This window comes from Euleptes europaea, chromosome 11 (assembly GCF_029931775.1).
Source record: "Euleptes europaea isolate rEulEur1 chromosome 11, rEulEur1.hap1, whole genome shotgun sequence".
NCBI classification, from domain to species: Eukaryota; Metazoa; Chordata; class Lepidosauria; order Squamata; family Sphaerodactylidae; genus Euleptes; species Euleptes europaea.
Window position 1 is genome coordinate 40327479 of NC_079322.1, and position 10762 is coordinate 40338240.

General features: G+C 44.2%; 1 pseudogene; it reads left to right on the forward strand.

Annotated features, from left to right (window-relative positions):
• Nucleotides 1–9581: 9581 nt before the first annotated feature.
• Nucleotides 9582–9738, forward strand: LOC130484885 (U4 spliceosomal RNA; annotated as a pseudogene).
• The last annotated feature ends 1024 nt before the right edge of the window (nt 9739–10762 follow it).

Sequence of the window (10762 nt, forward strand, 5' to 3'; positions counted from 1 at the left end):
TGAGAAGGATTTTTTTAGGTTGAGTTGAACATGAATTGATACTATAGCAGTCAGATATTCCACCACAAATAATTTAGGATCAAAGGGTTAGTATGACATACAGAATACATGCGTACAAAAGCCTACAAGTGAGCCTGCAAAGTGGGAGGGGAAAGGTGTGGAGAAGTAATATAAGGGAGGACATTTAAATTTGAAGTTTGATTTTTGGTGAGAGGAAGGACAGCTGGAGGAAATAATCTTTAACCTGGACATGATAGCAGGGATGTGGCATCACAGGGCATGATATCACACCCCCTACAGAGCTCCTTTCACTCTCCATACTCTACAGACCCCAGCCACTGCCATCTAATCTCCAGGAATTTCCTAAACTGGAATTGGAAATACTAATCAGGAGGGAGATGGAGGAAGCAATTGTGGAGGCAGGTAGGTGGGATGGGAGGCAGGTGACAGGCAGACAGCACATTGCTGGGTCCTCCCAAAATCTGCTACCAGAAGTGACCATCTCAGCAGGACAAATTGTGAAGCTAGCCCTGATTCTCAGCCACGATGGCTAAAACGAATCTCAGCATTCAGAGGCATGCTGGTGTCTTCACATTCTGTTTCCCAGAGGCATCTGAATGACCACTTCTAGAAACAGAGTGAAGACTAGAGGAAGACAAGGGGGAACCCGCAAGGACTTAAGGGAGACATCTACATTTCCCTCTCCCCCTCTATTTCCTCTTTCCCTTTCCTGAAAGCCTCCATAGCCTCTTTGACAAGAATATGCCAACAAATATGGGAAACAAAACAGTGGCCCACAGACTGGAAACAATCAATTTACATTCCAATTCCCAGGAAAGGTGACATCAAAGATTGCAGCAACTATCAGACCATCACATTAATTTTTCATGCAAGTAAAGTGATGCTCAAAATCTTACAACAAAGACTGTTACCATTTATGGAACGAGAAATGCCTGCTGTTCAAGCTGGATTCAGAAAAGGAAGAGGCATTGGAGATCATATTGCAAATTTACGTTAGTTACTGGAACATACGAGAGAATTTCAGAAGGAAATCAGCTTGTGTTTCATAGATTACAGCAAAGCTTTTGACTGTGTGGATCATGAAAAGCTATGTTTGGTTTTAAAGGAAATGGGAGTGCCACAACATCTGATCGTTTTGATGTGCAACCTGTACTCTGGACATGGTTAGGAGAAACAGATTAGTTTCCAATTGGCAAAGGTGTTAGACAAGGATGTATTTTATCTCCCTATCTCTTCAATCTGTATGCAGAACATATCATAGGAAAACTGGATTAGATTTAGATTAAGGTGGAGTGAAAATTGGGGGGAGGAACATTAACAATTTGCCATACGCCGATGATACTACATTACTGGCAGAAAATAGCGAAATGACTACTGCTGAAAGTTAAAAGAGAAAGTGTCAAAGCAGGACTACAGCTGAACATCAAGAAGACAAAAGTAATGACTACAGGAGGATTACTCAACTTTAAGGTTGACAATGAGGAAATTGAAATTGCTCAAGACTTTCTATTCTTTGGCTCCATCATGAACCAAAAGGGAGACTGCAGCCAAGAAATCAGAAGGAGATGGAGACTAGGAAGAGCAGCCATGAAGAACCTAGAAAAGATTCTTAAATGTAAGGATGTGTCACTGGCAACCAAGTTCAAGTTTATTCATGTCTTTGTATTCCCTATTACTATATAGGTGTAGGGCTGTCGATTCGGTTCGTCCAAACCCGAAAACCAGCCGAATTTCCCGATTCGGCAGTTTTTAGTTCGGATGGAACCGAACTCAAAAAAGGTGGGAAAACGGGGAGCCGAATTCAGCGAGTTCGGGGTGTTCGGCAAATAAATTCAACAAATTCGGGGTTCGGCGCAGCAGCATAACCGTCAGTTAGGAAGCAGCATTCTTCCACGGCCAATCGGTGGCCAAGCTGGGTCTTCTTCTGGCCAATCAGTTGCGATTGAGTGCATGAGCCCAGCTGCTGCGCGGCCCAGGGAGAGAAAGAGAGAGTATCTGTTTGTGTGTGAGAGAGATCCCCCTTGGGGTGGGGTGCGTGTGCACATTCGAGCCATTCCTTGGCTGCAGGGGGTGCATTTTTGGGGGTAGAGCCCCCAAACGTTCAGCATAGCTTCAGAGGACCCTTCTTGCAAGAACCCCCAAGTTTTGTAAAGATTGGATTGGGGGGGGCTAAATATGGGGCCGGGAAGGGGTCCCCCCACCCTTAATGTGCATCTCTGACAATGGGGGTTTGCAATTAGCAGCGCTTGCCTCCCACGCCCAAAGCTCCCAGCCCCAACAAACAGCTGAGCTGTGGGGAGCAAGGGCGGGGCAGGTGCAAAGAAGATGGAACAGAAGACAGCCACAGTAAGACCCCTTTGGGGGCTTTAAACTATACTTTTTCTCCTGTGTGTGTGTGAGTGGGGGAAAGCAGAGTCTGTGTGTGTGTGGGGAGGGAGCAGTTTCTGTGGGTGGGGGGAAGCCAAAGGGGGCTTTCGCCCTTTCTGCCTGGGGGTGTGTGCCCCCTCGAGTCTCTCTCTCCCTGGTTTGAGGGGGGGCTTCAGTTGTGTGTCCTCAGGTTTTCCCTCATTCATAAGATCGGTTAGGTCTATTTTGATGCTTGCTCAAAACTGGTTTTCAAATTGTGACTTAAAGAATGCATTTGCCTGGTCCCGAGTCCAATGCAAAAGGGGAAATTCCACCCCCTCCTGTTCCTTTCCATGGTTTGCAAACTCCCAGGCATCACGTGTTGCTTTGCATGGTTGCAAACGTGTTGCTTTGCATGGTTTGCAAACTTCTTCGCACCTGCTCCGCCCTTGCTTCCCCCAGCTCAGCTCTTTGTCAGGGCAGGGAGCTTCGGGAGTGGGCGGCAAGCTCTGCTAATTGCAAACCCCCATTGTCAGAGATGCACATTAAGAAGGTGTGACCCCTTCCCAGCCCCATATTTCGGCCCCCCCTGATCCAATCTTTACAAAACTTGGGGGTTCTTGCATTAAGGAGGAGGGATCCCTTTCGGGGCCCATAACTCAGCCCCCCCGACCCAATCTTAACAAAACTTAGGGGTTCTTGCAAGAAGGGTCACCTCAAGCTACGCTGAAAGTTTGGGACCTCTACCCCAAAAAATGGACCCCCGGAGCCACGGAAAGGCGCTATTGTGTTTTTAATGGCTTTATTTGGCTGAATTTTCCCCCGAACTCCGGATCTCATGCCGAATTGCACGGACCCGAAGTGGGGGAGTTCGGACCGGCATTTCCTGAATAAAAACGGGCCAAATTTTGCTGAATCTGAATTTTACCGAATTTTTTTTTTCAACAGCCCTATATAGGTGTGAAAGCTGGACAATGAAGAAAGCTGATAGGAAGAAAGTAGATTCCTTTGAAATGTAGTGTTGGAGGAAAGTGTTATGGATACCGTGGACTGCCAAAAAAAAAATCAAGCCTGAACTGACCCTAGAAGCTAAAAAGACTAAACTGAGGCTATCGTACTTTGGTCACATTATGAGAAGACAAGAGTCACTGGAAAAGACAATCATGCTAGGACATGTTGAAGGCAGCAGGAAAAGAGGAAGACCCAACAAGAGATGGGTTGATTCTATAAAGGAAGCCACAGCCCTCAATTTGCAAGACCTGAACAAGGCTGTTAAATATAAGATATTTTGGAGGTCATTGATTCAATGGGTCGCCATGAGTCGGAAGAGACTTGACGGCACTTAACACACACACACACACACACAACCTTCAGGTAGGTTCTGGAGATCTCCCAGAATCACAACAGATCTTCCAACTACAGAGATCAGTTCTCCCTTAGGGCTGCCAGCTCCAGGTTGGGAAATTCCTGGAGATTTGGGAGGTGGAGACTTGGGGGTAAGGTCTGGAGAGGGAAGCAACCTCAGCAGGGTATAATAAAGAAGAAGAAGAAAGTTGGTTATTATACACCGCTTTTCTGTACCTTTTAACGAGTCTCACCTTTCCTTCCCCTACCCACAACAGACACCTTGTGAGGTAGGTGGGGCTGAAACAGTTCATAGAGAACTGTGACTAGCCCAAGGTCACCCTGCAGGCTTCATGTGGAGGAATACGGAATCAAACCAGGTTCTCCAGGAGTCTGCCATTCTTAACCACCACATCACATTTCTGCCTCTCAAAATATTTACCTGCTTTCTTCTGATTCCCTTCAAAATACTATTATTTTCCTAAAAATCATTTACCTCCAAAATCTCCAATTAATCGCCCCACCAACATTTATTCTCAAAAATTCTCATGCGACAGCTTTGCGTAGTGGTTAGAGTGTCAGCCTAGGATCGGAGACACCTGATTCGGATCCCTACTCTACCATGGAAACTTGCTGGGTAACCTTGGGCCAGTCACACACTCTCAACCTGACCTGCCTCACAGGGTTGTTGGGAGGGTAAAATGGAAATGGGGAGAATGATGTTAGTCTCTTTGGGTCCCCACTGGGGAGAAAGGCAGGGTATAAATGAACTAACTAAATAAATGTTTACTCCTTTATTTATTGGCTTCATTTTCACCACACTTTTCATCAGGGACCCAAAGCACCTTAACACTGTTATCCTTTCCTCCATTTTATTCTCACAACAACTCTGTGAGGTATAGGGTTGCCAATCTGCAAGTGGGAGATATCCCGCTATTATATCTGATCTTCAGGCAACAGAGATCAGTTCACCTGGAGAAAGTGACCGCTTTGGATGGTGGACTCTATGGCTTCTCCTGGTACACACACCCCTACAAATAGTAATCTTCTGGTGGTCCTCGGCATTACACTGTCCTTGACCAGGGCTAGCACTTTCTTGGCCCTGGGCTGGTGGAACTGCCTTTCTGATGAGACCAGGGCCCTGTGGGATCTCAAAGCTTTCCGCAGGGCCTGCAAAACAGAGTTATTCTACCAGGACGATGGTTGAGGGCAGCCATGGTTTTCCATCAACACTGGCATCCCTCCCCTCCCCCTTTGTTTCTGTATTAATTACCAATATGTAGGGGTGCTGGCTGCCTGCAGGCCTTAGGAGTGCCACTTGCTAGTTTTATTAATTTATTATGGATGTTATGGGACTGGAAATCATTGATTCTATTTTACTGATTTTATGTGATGGGATTTTATTGTATAAAGCTTCATGTTGAGAGCCGCCCTGAGCCCAGCCCCAGCTGGGGAGGGCGGGGTTTAAGACGAAATAAATAAATAATGCCCCATTGAAGTCCATCCCCTACACAAACCCCATCTTCCCCAGACTCCACCCCCAAAATCTCCAGGTATTTCCCAACCTGGAGCTGGCAACCCGAGTGAGGTATGTTACACTGAGAGAGAGTAACTGGCCTAACGTTAGCCAGACTGGCTCAAGATCAGTCCATGGCAGTATGGGGATTTGAACCTAGATCTCCCAAACCTTAGTCTGACACTAACATCTAAACCAGCGTTTCCCAAAATTTTTAAGTCATGGAGCACTTTTCAGGAGAGAAATTAGTCAAGGAGCACTAATTTTCACCTAGCACCTATTTACTAATGACAGTAGTATTTTTCTTTCCAGTCTCTTCATGGAGCACTAGGAGATGTTTCGCAGAGCACCAAGTGCTCCTTGGAACACAGTTTGGGAACCTCTCAGCTAAACCCTACTGGCCTTTTGCCTCCTTTAAAATAAGTTACCATATTTTCCTTTGCTCAGCTGGTTCATTCCTCTGTCTTCTCTCCTTTTCACCCTCACCAGCCCAACCCTCACCAGCAAAACATCCCTGCTCCCCTGGCTCTACCTCCCATTTACAGAGGGAGGAAAGCAATGGCACGGAATTTAATAAAAGGGAAATTACTGTCATATCAGCAGCTGTTCACTACAGTGAGACGGCTTGCTTGTGCCATTCACCCAAGATCCATGATTGCACAATAGCACCGGTGCCCACGCATCATTCTGACATTTGGGTGCCAAGCCCAGCAAACTTCAGGGGCACTAGAGATGTGCTACCTGACTCTTTATCAGTTTCCAACCCATATCTTAAGGGAGCGGGGGTTAAGTAAAAATGCTCATTGTTTTTTACTAATTTGTTATATCCTGCTGTGCTATGGCATAGGCACACAGCTTAGGTCAAAGGAACAGTGTCTAATTATTGATGCAAAGACAAATTCTGCTTTTTTGGGGGTGGGGGACAAGTCTTTCATTAAAATGAATGAGCTTTACAAGTTTCTAAACAAAGAGCTGCAGCCCAGATTTCCAAAAGTTTACTCAGGTAAAGAATGTCAGTTCATCTCTTATGATTGTAGCTAATCAAGAAGAGCACTCGTATTTCAGGTAACTTGTTAATATGAATTGCCTCAAGTTACACTGGAACTGGAATACACTGGAAAGAAAACTGGATGATGCAACAACAAATATTTGGTTATGAGAATATGCCAAAATACTCCTACATATACATTCTTATGGAGTGAATGTCTAGGGAGGCTGCTGGAAAGGGAACATAAGAACTGGAATCTTTACATTGGGTTCCATTCATCATATATCATTCCCTTGGTCGAGCAATGTGCAGCTCAAGAACTCAATGGAAGTGTTAGACAAGAATGATTGTTCTTAACATTTCATTACTTGTTTTTAAATTGTTTTAATAGTTCAGGACCTTTATGAAGCCTCCGGATATACGGTGGTTAATGAAATACACAGATTTCACAGATTGCATGGGGAGATCCAACGCGTCTGGAGTGGAAGCATTTTATGTTTTACAACCAGGGCATTTGGGTTGGTATATTTGAACAGAAGCCATGTCATTAAGACAGCTGAAACAAAGTACCCATGAGCCATGGTGGCCAACTCCAGGTAGGGAAATTTCTGGAGATTTGGGGGTGAAGCCTGAGAAGGACCCTCAGCAGGGTATAATGCCATAGAGTTCACTCTCCAAAGCTGCCATTTTCTCCTGGGGAACTTATCTCTGTAGTCTGGAGATCAACTGTAACTTTGGGAGACTCTACCTGGAGGATGGCTACCCTTCCACGAGCAAACTTATAAATTCTTTTGGAGAGCAATAGGCCAGATACTGGCGGTTGCATGCCACATGCACACAACTGACCGGAGAGTGTTCTTTCTCCTCCCCCCAAATTCAAAGATAACAGCACCAACTGTGAGTTTTGCTGCTATGTAAGTGGTCCGAGTCTAACTGGGGTGTTGTGAGAATCATACACACAGTTTGCTTCATCCAGGACCCAATCTAAACACAGTTCAGGCCTGCTAAGGCAAGAGAATGAAAACACACTGGAGTAGAATCATGGCAGCAAGTTTGCCCCTAACTGACACACGTTCATTGGAATGTATGTTCAAGTACACATGCTCTCTCTCTCTCTCTACACATATACAAATGGATGGATGTAAGGTTCTTTCCGCACAATCAGGAACCCTGTTCCTTCAGGATTCTGAATCACACAGAGAAAGCGCTACATGTTTCTGCTTGCACACACACAGGCTCTATTTATATGTTTCAAGGAAAACCTGTCACACAATCCCACTCTCCCCGCATCACATCCATCTTGCTCCAATGGAACATCTGGACTCATTATATGGAAGCCGGTCTCCGTGTGCAGAGTATCCTAGTCTGGTCAGGCCCTTTGTCTAAACAAAGAAGTTCTAAATGCTCTTCCAGAACTTCCACCAAATTCTGAAGTAGTAGGAATGATATATAGTACCTAAAGACCAGCAGCCTGATCATCTATAGTAAAAAATGGTAAAAGAGACATATTTTCAGTACCCGTCTCCATGTTTTATGAACTCTAGGCATGTTCGTGAAGCAAAAGTCACTAATGTCTGCCCTTTGTCGAAACTAGCCTTTTCACCCTGCGAAAAGCAGTAAATACTAGTTAGTAACAGATCTTGTCAAAGGTTATTCCGCACAGTCATCACTGGAGATATTAAATAAAGGTGTCTCAAAAGGGACACCAGAAAAAATATTGAAGATGTCTAGAAAAGGTTATGATTAAGCAATATACTTATAGCAAATGTTTGAAAAGTATTATTTGAAACACTTCAGCAGAGGGAGAATCTTCTGTATATATTGTTGAAAAACATCTACTGAAGAAATGAAAGAATCCACCAGCAAACTTACAGTGGTTAATTAAAAACAACAACAGCAGCATGCTGGGCAATAAATTACTGTCAATTGGAAAGAACACAAAATGTTTTCTGTCACAAAACATGATGAAACACATTGCTGTGGATAATTCAGTCATCGCTCACAATTACACATGGACACAGCAGATTCACACACTACTCCCAAACATGCTTTTTTAGAAGTAATGGGACTTACTTCCAAGTAAATAGGTTTAATTTTCAGGATCTTTCAATGAGTTCATTTTCTTGTTTAATAATGTTTCTGAAACCCACACTCTATACACAATGGATGCATGGAATCTTTGTGCCTTTAACAAATGGGATTTGTGCCTTTAACACGTATACTTAAGATGTAGATCCATTTAACTGTTCGTAACAATGGCCACTCATGGAACTGGTCAAAAATACAAATGATCCTGCGAGATAATCATATGAGGTCTGTAACACTGGGAGGAGGGTGATATTACCCTACCTTGCAGTTCCTTAAATGGAGTGGTAATAGTGCAAGAGGGAAGTCAGCCTGACATACAAGGCTGTGTAATGGGATGCAGGAAAGAATTTATTCCTATAGAGCACATTCCAACAGAGGTCAAAGTCTATTAGCTCTTCACAGGAGAATTGTGGTAATGAATGATGGTTTATTCTAAGAAGGAAAAGTAAGCTCTGCTCCTTGAATTCCATCTATGCTAATATTCAAATGGATGTTGGAGCTCTGAATTGTTTTATCACATTTGCAAAGTGATGCCAATCCATTAGTAATCTACTACTTTTCCATTTCGGATTTCCAGACTTTGTTCTGACCAACATACATGTTCGGTTTGCTGCAATAGTCAGTTACTGGCTCCACGCACCCCCATTGGTTATTGATGCACATACTAATGTATGTGTCTTTACGCATCACACAAAAGGCATGTTGATGCAAAGCACAGTTCCGTCTGAACTCCTTTTTACACTATGATTTAAGCACCCATGGATGTTCCATGGTGCGCTGCTTAAATCACGGCACAACCGTTCTTTTCTTTCTGCAACCTGTTTTAATCAATGTACATAAGTGCATACATATACTTGTATTTTATAAGAGGGGAGGGAGAGATGTGGTCTGAAAACTGGCAATTCCTGTTCCGATTCCAAAAGTGACTTTAAAATCCTCCAAATTAAAAGTGGAAAGCAGGTGGAGTGGAGTGGAGTGGAGTCAGCGGAAAAACCAAGCTAGGGGACAACAGCAAAGGAGAACTGGAAAGCATCTGCTCATCCAAAATTCTAGTGTAACCTCAATCACCAGTTCCTGTAGTTAGAAACAAAGATGCCAAAAGCCAAACAGTCTGATATTTTAACTTATTCTTTCCCTAAAATCTTTGTTTAAAATTGCATTATGCTCCAAATATGGAAATTAGCCGGCTTAAAAAAACCCCAGCATTATCTACGTGCAGAATTAATACATCACATCCCCTGACTGGGACCAAACAAAGGTCCAGTAAGCCTTGCGTTCTGTCTTAATCAGTGGCAGTATTGTATCCAACGAGGGTCAACCGAGGCAAGATTATTGCTAACTGAAAACTTTAATCAGTGATCAACCGCTTGCTGCTGCAAAGCTGATGAGCAAGACATCTTTTGCAGATGTCTTTATTTTTGTTTATTTATTTAATATATTTATACACCACCCTTCTCCCCACTGGGGCCCCCAAAATGGCTTACATCATTCTTTTCTCCTCCATTTTCTCCTCACAACAGTCCTGTGTGGTAGGTTAGGCTGAGAAAGTGTGATTGTAAGCTTCCATGGTTGGCCCTAGTGGGGATTTGAACCCGGGTCTCCCAGATACTAGTCCAACACTCTCAACCATCATACCACACTGGCTCTCTGATTAGGACTTTGGTATTACCCTGATTGCCCTGACCTGGATGGCCCAGGATAGCCTGATCTTGTCAGATCTCAGAAGCGAAGCAGGGTCAGCCCTGGTTAGTATTTGGATGGGAGACCACCAAGGAATACCAGGGTTGCTGTGCAGTGGAAGGCACTGGCAAACCACCTCTGTTAGTCTCTTGCCATGAAAACCCCAAAAGGGGTCACCATAAGTCAGCTGCGACCTGACAGCACACATACATTACCCTGATTAGCAAGACGCTACAAGTTTTCCTTATCCCTAAAGCCCAGCTTCAAATCCCCACAATCAATAAAAGAATATTATGAGACAAACATCTTGTCCACATGTTTTTATAGTCAGTTGAGGGACACACGGTGCAAGTATGTGGGGCCCACAATATAGAAGAAACTGGGAAGGGGAGGGAAAGAGAGCCACCCCACTGATCCCAGCACTGATAATTAACAGAAGGGGTGGCAACTTAGTTCCTGGCCCTGTTACATATTGGAGTAGGTGTGGGCAGGAATGAGCTCCAACCTCCCTGAGATACCACTATCAGTCATCACATCAGATTTCTCTCTCTACCCACCCCCACATGGGGACAAGTTCATCAATTGGTTCTCACTATTGACACCAGTGTTTACTAAATTTAGAAAGAATGGCCACCTCTTCTCTGAGCTATTTACAGTCTGCTTCCAAGCAAATGTATTTGGAAGCAGGTCCCACCCTGACCTGGATGGCCCAGGCTAGCCTGATCTCGTCAGATCTCAGAAGCTAAGCAGGGTCAGTCCTGGTTAGTATTTGGATGGGA